This window comes from Hyperolius riggenbachi, chromosome 10 (genome assembly GCF_040937935.1).
Source record: "Hyperolius riggenbachi isolate aHypRig1 chromosome 10, aHypRig1.pri, whole genome shotgun sequence".
Taxonomy (NCBI): Eukaryota; Metazoa; Chordata; class Amphibia; order Anura; family Hyperoliidae; genus Hyperolius; species Hyperolius riggenbachi.
The window spans coordinates 139,612,101-139,624,979 of record NC_090655.1 but is presented as its reverse complement, the minus strand read 5'-3'; the positions used below and the strand labels follow the sequence as shown (position 1 = coordinate 139,624,979).

Below are 12,879 nucleotides of genomic sequence, written 5' to 3'. Positions count from 1 at the left end.
TTTTTGAAAACATCCATTTCTAAAGTCTGGTATACATGTACAAGGCATGTTGCCCTGGCAGGGATCGGGACTCGGGGCCTGTTTCCATGCAAATTTGCAAATGCCAATATTCGCATTGAAACTGTAGTCAATGCATATAAATGGAGTCATTTCAATTGAATTAAAATTTTCCATTGCAGTGCGATGCAGAAAAATATGGATACAATGAGGAAATCCGCATGCTACATGCTAGTGGCAATGGGCCCTTAGTCCCTCGGGTGACATTGCAGGGCTGAGGCTCTACAGACCCATCGCTAGACTGAAGGCTAGTAACATGTTTTGTTGCTATATGGGGGAAAGGGTAACACAGCAGCACGGATGTGACAGGAGGAGATGAGCTGGTCCAAAACCTGTCGGTAATGTCAGATTTCTTCTACCTACTGTAAGTGACAGCAACATAAGAGAAAAGTAATTTATACCACATTTTACTCTGGGAGAAATGTACGTCTTATTGGTATATGTTTACATGTACTTTCAATTTTACGATTTTCGCGATAGTGTTCCTCTAAAGACAGAAATATTAATGTAATAATCTAAATATTCTAGCTGAATTCTTGAGTATCAGTATGATTGTTTCAGGGGAACAAACTGAATGTAAGGCATTCTTAGAGTGATTCTGATATTTATGGTGGTGCCACTAGGACATAGGAAACAAGTGATAGCAACTGATCTATGTAGTGCAATCTGCATGCTGTACTGGATCCTCCAACTTCTACATGATGTATTTGAAGCATTCAGGCTTCTAGTATTATACTCTGTGGATTCGGTTACAGCTGTGACTTTTCTACTAATTCATTAAACCCAGGAAGCGGTAAATGCTGAGACAAATGGTTCTCTTCACGTTTTTAAATTTATTGGAGGAGGCAATGCGAATATCCAGAGACAGAGTTTAATGATGTGCTCTTCTAGGCTACCTTGATTGTGCTGCTTTGTGGTATCACAGTTACCTACATCTTATAAAACTAAACATGCTCTTGAAGAGGAACTCCAGTGAAAATAATGTAATTAAAAAGTGCTTCATTTTTACAATAATTATGTATACATGATTTAGTCAGTGTTTGCCCATTGTAAAATCTTTTAAATCCCTGATTTACATTCTGACATTTATTACATGGTGACATTTTTACTGTTGGCAGGTGATGTAGCTGCTGCATGTTGTTTTGGCAGTTGGAAACAGCTGTAAACAGCTATTTCCCACAATGCAGCAAGGTCCACAGAAAGGAAACTGCCAAGAGTACGTACTCAGAATTTCTTTGTGGGAGGGGTTTCAAAACAATATCAGCCATAAAGCGACCCTGATGGTCTGTTTGTGAAAAGGAATAGATTTCTCATGTAAAAGGGGGTATCAGCTACTGATTGGGATAAAGTTCAATTCTTGGTCGGAGTTTCTCTTTAAAGAAACACTGAAACAGGGCCGGCCCGCCCATGAGGCGGGGTGAGGCGGGTTCCTCAGGCGGCAGGAAGTGGAGGGGCGGCACCAGATGACGTGGCTGTGATAGCGGGGGGGGGGAGCCAGAGCCGCGGTGAGGGCAGCCCGACCTCTCCCTCCCTCTCCCCGGGCCGCTCTCCATGCTCCCCCCTCGGACTGTAGGCAGCAGAGTTAGCGCGCAGGGAAGCGCTGCTGTACACAGCTGTTACTCACCTCCCTGGATCCGATCGCCGCTCCCGCCCTGCTGGTCTCCTCTCTGCCTAGCCGGCTGATACACACGCGGCTGCTTCCTGTGTAAACAGGAAGCAGCGTGTGTATCAGCAGCGGCTACATTGCAGAGAGGAGACCAGCAGGGCGGGAGCGGCGATCGGATCCAGGGAGGTGAGTAACAGCTGTGTACAGCAGCGCTTCCCTGCACGCTAACTCTGCTGCCTACAGTCCGAGGGGGGAGCATGGAGAGCGGCCCGGGGAGAGGGAGGGAGAGGTCGGGCTGCCCTCACCGCGGCTCCGGCTCCCCCCTCCGCCATTATGAGGGGGCACCTACCTACTTAACCTATACTGGGCAAGCTACCTATCTATCCTATACTGGGGGGCACCTACCTAATCTAACCTATACTGGGGAAAGCTACCTAACTATCCTATACTGGAGGGCACCTACCTAATCTAACCTGTACTGGCGGCAGCTACCTATCTATCCTATACTGGGGGGCACCTACCTAATCTAACCTGTACTGGGGGCAGCTACCTATCTATCCTATACTGGGGGGCACCTACCTAATCTAACCTATACTGGGGACCAGCTACCTATCTATCCTATACTGGGGGGCAGCTACCTGTCTAACCTATACGGGGGGGCAGCTACCTATCTAACCTATACTGGGGGGCAGCTACCTATCTAACCTATACTGGGGGGCACCTACCTAATCTAACCTGTACTGGGGGCAGCTACCTATCTATCCTATACTGGGGGGCACCTACCTAATCTAACCTATACTGGGGGCCAGCTACCTATCTATCATATACTGGGGGGCAGCTACCTATCTAACCTATACGGGGGGGCAGCTACCTATCTAACCTATACTGGGGGGCAGCTACCTATCTAACCTATACTGGGGGGCAGCTACCTATCTAACCTATACTGGGGGGCAGCTACCTATCTAACCTATACTGGGGGGCAGCTACCTATCTAACCTATGCTGGGGGGCAGCTACCTATCTATCCTATACTGGGGGGCAGCTACCTATCTAACCTATACTGGGGGGCAGCTACCTATCTAACCTACACTGGGGGGCAGCTACCTATCTAACCTATGCTGGGGGGCAGCTACCTATCTATCCTATACTGGGGGGCACCTACCTAATCTAACCTATACTGGGGGCAGCTACCTATCTATCCTATACTGGGGGGCACCTACCTAATCTAACCTGTACTGGGGGCAGCTACCTATCTATCATATACTGGGGGGCACCTACCTAATCTAACCTGTACTGGGGGGCAGCTACCTATCTAACCTATACTGGGGGGCAGCTACCTATCTAATCTATGCTGGGGGGCAGCTACCTGTCTAACCTATGCTGGGGGCAGCTACTTATCTAATCTATACTGGGGGCACCTACCTAATCTAACCTGTACTGGGGGCACCTACCTAATCTAACCTATACTGAAGGGCAGCGACCTAATCTAACCTATACTGGGGGGAAGCTACCTATCTAACCTATACTGGGGGCACTTATCTAACCTGTATTGGGGGCACCTACCTACCTAGCTAGCCTATACAGGTGGCAACTATACTGGCTACCTATACTGGGGGCACCTACCTAACTAACCTATACTGGGGGTACCTACCTATCTAACCTATGCTGGGGGCAACTATACTGGCTACCTATATTGGAGGCACCTACCTAGCTAACCTGTACTGGGGGCACCTACTTATCTAACTTATACCGGGGCGGGGGGGGGGGGGGGTGCCTGCCTATCTAACATATACTGGGGGCAACTATACTGGCTACCTATACTGGAGGAAACTACCTGGCTAACCTATACTGGGGGCAACTTTACTGGCTCACCCATGCCTGGCCACCTATACTCGGGGGGGGGGGACCTATAGCTGGCTACCTATACCGGGGGGGGGGGGAGCGCAATTTTTACACCCTCGCCCTGGGTGCATTTTAGCCTAGAAACTGCACTGTTGCCGCCGGCCTCCGAGTCCGACGACTCCGAGCTCTGCAGCCTCTCCTGTCTCCTCCAAGGCTGCACGCTGGTGACGCTGCCTAGTGCCTAAGCCTGCTGATTTGATGGCGGCAGCTGCCGCCCGCTCTGCTGCCCTGGCTGCGGCTGATTGTCATGGTCAGTCACTGAGCAGCGAGCGCCGCCGACATGACCGTGACGATGATGATGAGGCTGGCTGGCTGCCGCCGGCCGCCGCTCACTGGCCCAGCGCGAGATCCCTCAGATCCGAGATGGAGCATGCCCGCCGCAGACCGCAGCCGTCTGTCCCCTGCCAGTGCAGGATGCATGCTGGATGCGGATGCCCGCCCTTCGCCACCGCCAGACCCGGAGGGAGACCCAATCCCTGGTGAGTCAGTCACTCACTTTGCTGCGTCACTCAGGCTTTCCTTCACGGACACGGTCGGTTGTGTGGGGGATGTAATGTTATGTAGAAATATTGGGGGGGGGGGGGGGCGCCTTTACGATCTTTGCCTCAGGCAGCAGAAAGTCCAGGACCGGCCCTGCACTGAAGTGAGAATAATTCTCGCTTCAGAGCTCATAGTTAGCTATCCTGCGGCTAAATGGGGGTCCCATCACCCCCAACCCCCCCCCCCCCCCCCCCCCGCAAAATCAAAGACCAAATTGGTCGTAGATGTTGCTGCGCCTAGAGGCAGGGCTAACGGCTGCAGCCCTGCCTCTAGTCGCGTCTATCAGCGGCGCATCGCCGCCTCTCCCCCGCCCCTCTCAGCGAAGGAAGACTGAGAGGGGCGGGGGAGAGGCGGAGATCCGCGCTGACAGACATGCGTGGGGCAGGGCTGCAGCGGTTAGCCCTGCCTCTAACAGGAAGAAATCCCCGGCTGCATGGAGGGGATTTCAGGGGGGTAAGGGACCCCCGTTTAGCCACGGGATAGCGGTGTTTTAGCAGGGGCACACATGCCCCTGCTAACTATGAGCTCTGAAGCAAGATTTATTCTCGCTTCAGAGTCTCTTTAAGTATATTGTAACACATTTTTCATTCCTTAAAACTTCTATTCTAAAGATGGCCATACATTTATAGATTTTGCGGCAGACTCAATCACTTTGAATATGTCTGAAATCAATGCCACGGCTGGCCCAATCGATCGATTTTCAGCCAAAGTCGATTGAGTCAATCGCACCAGACGGAAGATCTGGATCAATCGGCAGCAGGTCAGGAGTGGCAGCAGATTGACAGCCAGTATCGCTGCATCGAACAATGACACACTGTGGTTTAATAGATTTTTGATAGATGTCAAGCTGAAATCTATTAAAACATGTGCCTAGTGTGTGGCAGTAATAGATCCCTCCCTCTCTGATCACATTTGATCTGACAGGAGTCTTCTGTATATGAGTTTGAAGCTCGAGTACGGCCACCTTTAGTTACCGTTCTGCAAATCACAAAAGAGATCCAATGCAAGTAGAAGGTACTCTTTCCATGATCGGTGTGTAGGATAATGCTTTTCAAACAAGGGGGGTGATTCATGAAGCTCCGCCGCTACTGCAGTGCAAGCTCCATGAGCTAAATACAGGGAGGCACGCTACACACGGTTGTGCAGTGTTGCATGTTTCCTTAGCTCCTTTAAATGCTGTCCGCTGCTCTGAAGTATTGCGACTGCACGCTACATACAGGAAGGCAGTGAAGGCACGCTAACAGTGGCGTAGCTATGGAGCTGTGGGCCCCGATGCAAGTTTTACAATGGGGCCCCCCAAGCACTCTATACATAACAATTTACACGACGCACCAAAACCTGCCAATGGCAACTACAGTGTCAGAGGTGCAAGAAGGGGATGGGGAACAGCTTGTTAATGATTACCTCTATTCATTATATCTATAGAAGTGATTATTATGAGCACAGGACCAATAGGGAGAGAATACTGTAACTGAGGGAGAGCCCTTTGGGGCCCCTCTGGCCCAAGGGCCCCGATGCGGTCGCTACCTCTGCACCCCCTATTGCTACGCCCCTGCACGCTAAGCTGTACGACCTCGCATAGCATGCCTCCCTGTATTTAGCTTGCAGTGCTGTCAAGGAGCTCGCGCTGCTGTAGAAGTGCAACTTCATGAATCAGCCCCAAAGATTACATTGCTTGGAGACCAGGCGCTTGTCCTTAGTCTTTCAAACACTGTATTGCATAGTGCAATTGCAATGTGAGACTATTGCACTTTCAATCACTATGACCTCACATACATCAATATTGAATGCTCACCATGACCATGGAGTAGACTAGATGTTGTGTCCAGCGAAGGATAGTGAGTCAATCCTCCGATTTATTCACCTCACTCTTAATCCACCCATTTGTGTACTAAAGTTTCGAGCATACAAGAGAAGGTACCCACTATCTATTAGATAAATGTAATCTCTCAGCTAAGTAGAAATATAAACATGCAAAAAAAAAAAAACACGGAGTGTTGTACCAGATATTGAAATATACAAAAAGCTTATTGAGTATTTAAAAAAGCAAAAAATGGAAAACATCCACTAAAATCATTTAGACACTGAATTTAGATAGGGGGGCTAGCAGTGCGGTAACATGACAACCCACCAATAAACCAGATCTAAATGAACATCAAGAGATTGCATAATAGAAGTAATAAGAAAGCCATAAAGAGGGATTAGTGATTACACATCATACAAGTTGGCAGGCTGGAAGTACAAAGGCCACAGAAGCCAGAAAAAAAGTTGTGAAAGAAATACTGATTTTATGTGCAAAACAGTTTTGTTTTCTATGACAAGCAAAGTGGAAATGATGAGTTTTATTGATGAGACCCATATGAAACCAAAAACAAGAGTACAGACAAAATAATAGAGATGCTTTGCGGCCACAAAAGCCAGACAAATGGATGCAGGGATAGTTTAATAAATTAAAATTATCTCAATATAAAATCCTGCAGGCCCTGAACTTCATCCTTAAAATATGCTATACTTCATGAGCTAGCATTAGTAAGCAACAAACGCTACACTGAAATACAGTTCAGCAAAAGTTAATCAGAAAGCCAAACTCTATTTATCATATGCTAATATGTACCGCAGTGTTCCTCCCTGTCACAGAATTATTCTTTACGCTCAGATCTCTTGGAAATTACTGTAAGTGAACCTGCCAAGGAAATTTAGTTATAGCAAGTGCACATAACATTGAGTCATTGAAAAATGCACAATTTTAAAATAAATTGGTATTTAAAATTCATGCAATCATTAAGGGTCCTTCCACTACTTGGCATGTGACATGGGGATATTTTCAGAAAACCTTGGCAATATTAATATGTGTAGAGGGTGCACATAAAGTTTACCGAGTTTTACAGAATCTATGTATTGTGTTACCCAGATAGTGTAATTATTATTATTATTGATTAATACATGCAATGCCAATGTTGTCTTTTACACATTATGGGCCCTATCCTATTCCCTAACTTGCTCACTGCTGGCGAGTCTTAAAGCGGATCCGAGATGAAAAACTAACTATAACAAGTAACTTGTCTATATATCTTATCTAAACTTTAGATAGTTTACACAGCATATCTAGCTGCAAACAGCTTCAAAAGTTTATGATTATTTATTCCTGTGATACAATGAGGGCAGCTATGTTCTGTTTGTCACATTGTCCCAGGCTGAGGGCTGGAGATGCTATCAGATTGCCTGTGTGTAAATGCAGTCCCCTCTCCTCCTCCCTCCTCCTCTGAAATCAATGGCTAGTAACCTCCTCCTCCTGCCCAGACTGAGCTCCCATAAGCCTTTGCTACAGTGCCAAGGCACAAAAGGAGCTGTGGGTGAGGATTGTTTAGTTTATAGGGAATTAGAGTATTAAAACAAAACAAACAAGTATTTGGCTTGAGGAATGCCCTATAAACTATATGAAAGGAACACAATTATGCAATAAGTAAAAGTTTATCTCGGATACACTTTAAAGGACACTTGAACTGAGAGGAAAATGAAGTCCCCCATATTTAGTTCCTCTTAAACAATACCAGTTGCCTTGTAGTTCTTCTAATCATCTGAAACAAACTTGCAGATAATCCAGTCAGACTACAGTCAAAAATACTTGATCTGCATGCTTGTTAAGGGTCTATGACTCAAAGTATTAGAGGCAGAGGATCAGCAGGACTGCCAGGAAATCTGCATTGTTTAAAAGCAGATAAATATGGCAGCCCCCATATCCCTCTCATTTCAGGTGTCATTTAAAATGACACAAAGTACACAGAGCACCCAGCAGGGTGTTGAACCACAACTGCAACAAACCAGAAAACTGTGAAATATTCCTTATTATGTAGGATTTTTTTAACCACAGTTCAATAATAATATGAACTTGGCCTGGGTTTATTAAAAAAGTATCTACTATTTGGCAGTGAGAGTTCACAGCAGTTATCTGGGTTATAACAAACCATGGTACGAGTTGTTCAAAGGTTGGGGAGTTTGTAGTTGCAAGGTGGCATTCTCATTCTCCAACTATCTCCAGCTTAGGAGAACATTGAGGCAGATTTATCAAAACCACTGCAAGGGAGATCGGAGCAGAACTGATGCAAAAATAAAGCAAATGTCCCGATCCAGGATTCTGTTTGGCCTTTTTGAGCAACAACTTCTGCACCAGATCTGCTCAAACTCACATTGTACTGCTGTTGATAAATCTGTTCTAGTTTCTGGAATTGTGTAGATTTGTAAAACAAATGTATTACTTTCATTTATCCTGACAAGAGTAATTGTCAGGCATAAAATCAGTTCTCTATTTTTATCTGTTAAGTAATAAATATGCTAACCAGGAAATCCAAAAATCCACAATCACTCTAACTTTTCTTTTCCATAGAATATCATTCCCCAGGTCTCCTGGCTCTTATTTGGTACATTGCCGGACAAAGGAAGTCCCAGTGCATGCAGTGCCTTTTTTTCCTCTTTACTTTCCTCCTCTTCTAATAATAGTTATTCCCCTCAGACAAAACTAATGCAGCCCGATTGGCTAAAGCCTTTTTCCCGCCCGTTTTCCCCTCCAACACCTCTGTTCCTCTCTGATTGGCCAAAGTTTATGGTGCTGAGAAGCTGACAAAATGACTCACCCCCTGCAGCAGCTTCTAAAATCCTATCCATACAAATAAACCAGCTCTGCAGAGTTGCACAATGATGATTTATGCGCTTCCTACTACAGAGCTGGGTGGGAGTGTCTGAAGACTCGGAAAAGGGCGGGCAATGCATACACAATCAGGCAGAGGAGAAAAATCAGGCAGAGGAGAAAAAGACATCAGGATTGGCTTCAAGACAGACACAGTCAAGATGGAAAATGCTTCTGGTAATATTGCCACATGCAGGCAGCTGCAAAGCACACAGTTTTAGTGCCGAGCGCTGGCCACATAGCCCCTGAGATGGGTCCCACTATGGCAGTAATGCTATAGTCCATGCCTTGTGCTCGAGCTATAGCCAGAACCCAAATTACTTTTCCCTCTGAGCTGCTATGACTTGGAGGGGGAATAGTTTTTAATGCCACCAGGAATTTGAGCTGCAGCAGGGTGAGCTGTCATTCGGCTCAGCTTGTGCCCAGCTCACCAGTGACATACATAAATGTATGTAGCAGCTGGTACTAATGGCAGTAGAGCACCGCACCGCGTGTTGTGCAATAAGTGGCACCTGCAGTACATGGGTAACTCAAGCGTCACTATGTTAATGCATGTAAGTAACGTATGTTACCATAACAACAGTCATTTCATGAGACATGCATCAAGAGCTGCAAATAGATAGGCTGTACAGTGGTTACAGTGAAGAGAGAAGTAAAGACATGTTGCTCTGCTGGAGGTGATGCATGACACTGCAGCTGCTCTGCATTACACATTGCACAGGACCGGGCCCCCTTAGCCCACCAACCTATGCCGGCAGGAGTTTTGCTGGGGGTCCCAAATGCTACCCATGTGGCTGCACTAATTTCCAGTTGAAAGGAGCTTGAGGGCCAGCAGAAAGTAGGCTGAACTGCCCAACAGTTGCCCAGTTCAGCCTCCCATGTGAAAGAGGACTTAGTATGGTATATTGTGATTAGGTGAGTCCTGAAAACAGTGTGGGTTGCTGGTAATGGGGACTCTTCAAAGTGATCTCATTCACTCTAATGTCATTTTGAGAGCTGTCATTTGTCTTAAAGGGAACCTGAAGCGAGTAAAATTATTTAAAATAAACACATGACGTAGCTGCAAATGAATATTACATACTAACCTCACTGTCAGTTCCTCTCAGAAGCTCACCATTTTCTTCTTACAGTGATCCCTTCCGGTTCTGACAATATTTTGGTAATGCCCATGTTTCCCTATGGCTCAAGTGGGTGATATTACAGTTTAACAGTGTGCTGACCAGGAAGCTGTTATGGGGTAATGGCCATTTTTAAAATGGAGTACGAAGAATTAAATTGATCACAGTGGACAAATGGGACGCAGAAGAGGAGAAAGAGATTGAGTAGTAGAGTACACAGGGGGTAAGTATGACCGGTGTATGGTAATTTTGACTTTTTTATTTTTCAGTTCAGGTGCTCTTTAACCTTTTGCCGACCGCGTCACGCCGATGGGCGCGGACGCGGTGGCAGCACCTGGACCGCCTAACGCCGATCGGCTTAAGGTCCTTGGGGCGTGGTTTGCAGGCGAACGCGCGCACCCCCATTCCGCCTTCAGTTTCCCAGATCGACAGTTAGACGGCGAAACGCTGAAACGCCGTCTTTTATTGCTGTACAGCGCTGATCACCATGATTGGCTTGCGGGGGGAGGGAGGGAGGAAGGAGTATTAAAATAAAAAATAAAAATAGGCATATTTATTAACAAAATAAAACAATAAATATTTATATATAAAAAAATAAACATTGGGGGAGCGATCAGACCCCACCAGCAGAAACCTCTGTTGGTGGGGAGAAAAGGGGGGGGGGGGAGGGAATCACTTGTGCTGAGTTGGATGGCCCTGCAACAAGGCCTTAAAGCTGCAGTGGCCTATTAAGTGAGAAATGGCCTGGTCTTTAGGGGGGTTTAACACTGTGGTCCTCAAGTAGTTAACATAACTGACTTTTAACTGTGAGTCACAGTCACAGGCTGCTGCAGTATTATAAGGATTTAAAGAAAACACACCAAATATTGGAAAATCTCTAATTCTGGAATGTTCTACTCTACTTATTCATCACAAGAGGTGTTATAGTTTAACTTTTGTATACACTATGGATTCCTCCACTTCTAACCATATAACTGTGATTCAAAAGCTACAGTAAGGCGGATCAGGTTGTCCTGACGCCTGTGTTAAATTTTGGCAATTGGAAACTGAGGCAGTCATTTGAGTGCTGGATGAAAGTATTAAAATGTAACGGTTGACATAGACGTTCAACTACAACTATTGGTAGTTTGGGCGCACAAATTTAATTAGTGTTAGGAACTTTTAGGGGGCTTAACCTTAAGCATTAGGTGCGGGGGGGGGGTGAATGTTATGAACCTCTGGCAAGGTTAGGGTTAGGCATTAGGTGAAGGAGTTCAGGTTAGGCACTTTAAACTGAGGGTTAAAGTGAACCTCCGGACTAAAAATCTACTCAGCAGAACTGAAAAGGATTGGTGTTTCTTTAACAGTTTCACAACATCAGAACTTTGTTTTTCTTATAGAAATCTCATTTTTAGCTGCATTTTTAGCTACGCTCCATCACATTAAAGAAAACTGCCCAGGCTTCTTTCCCCTGATGCTGTGCAAAGCATGATGGGATTTCCTATGTTGTTATTCACGTTGCCTAGCAACTGGGAGGGCTGATCAGGACACAGGACAGTTGGAACTGTGTCTCATGCTCCCTGTCACCTTCTTTCAACCAAAAAGATGGCTGCCCTTATGATCACAAACATTTGCCTGTTCTTTTAAAACAGGGTGGGTAAAAGATTATATTGCCTATCTATTTTAATTAACATAACTAATGTAACTTAATGACAGTATGTTTGTTTAGGCTGAAGTTCCTTTTTAAGATTAGGATAGGTGCCGAGTAGTCCAGTATTTTACTAATAGCAGCTCATCCCGGTGCCTAACTGATGCGGGGCAACGATAACACCACTTACATTTCATATACCGTGTTCCTTATAAGAAAGAAACACACGTTTCAAAAGCTTTTAGCCAAAACTTAGAAACACTGTAATTTCCCTTTAAATTGATCTGTGCTCTCCAGCCATGTAGCAAACCCCAAGGTCCATTGTCTTTCCTTTAATTTTAATCTTCAGCATGAAAGCATCAGACTGAGGCAGGAGCAAGTGCAAAAATCTGCTCATGTCAAGCATTCTTTTAATGAAAGATATATACCATGTTTTACGCAATGTAATATGTTTCTATCCCCTGTGCAGACACATTGAAAACAAAGAGACAAAATCCAATTAATCTTGAAAGACACCTTTATCGGGTCAGCTTGAACACTTCTATTAGATTTTTGCACTTATCAAAAATATTTTTTTCTTCCAAAGCCGCCATCTACTAACCCTTAACTCCCTATCCAATAAAAGGTAGTGCTTTGTCACACAAAGGTGCTTCTGGCATCTATTAGAGTATACCGCAATTACTTTTAATTATCTGAACATCTATTAAAGTAGAACTCCGGGGCAAAACATAGATTAATAATTTACTATGCATAGATCGCATGTATCATTCATGCTTTTAATTAGGGATGGTAAATGAGATGAATAGTATTCTGGCTTGCATACAAATCTCATGCAAACTATAATCAACTTCTGGTTGATTTGAATGGCTCATTTCCAAGCTGCATACAATTTCCATGAAATTGTCATGCAAGCTGGAATTATTTGCTATCTCATTGACCAATTCTACTATTAATACTTAAAATTCTTTATATTATTTTAACTGAGGCTTGCTGCACTCCTATGACAGGATACATCTCAAGTACTCACATTACTGGGCTGGTAACTAACTAAAGGGCTGTCAGACACCTCATTTCTGGTAGCTCTTCTTTCCCACTCCAGAACTCTGGGGTTGATTCACTAACATAATAGCGCGAGTAACCTCCTGTTTCTCGCGCTATTTAATCAGTCCGCATACTACGCGCAGTACTGACAGCGTAATGTGAGTAATAAACGTCACTCACCGAAGCGTACGCTGTGCTGCTGTAGTGCAGCATAGTGAGCGCAAGTTACTTTACACCAGCTCCACTTGTCCCGCCCTGAGCCCCTGCGGGTCCTGACACTTTAAAGGATGTGATCCCCGCACTTT

The 12,879-nt window shown here is 45.3% G+C and overlaps 1 protein-coding gene across 1 annotated transcript in view; it reads right to left on the bottom strand.

Annotated features, from left to right (window-relative positions):
- Window positions 1-12,879, bottom strand: part of CCSER2 (coiled-coil serine rich protein 2) — a 410,112-nt gene that overhangs the window by 94,450 nt on the left and 302,783 nt on the right. The gene's annotated exons all lie outside the window — the stretch shown is intronic.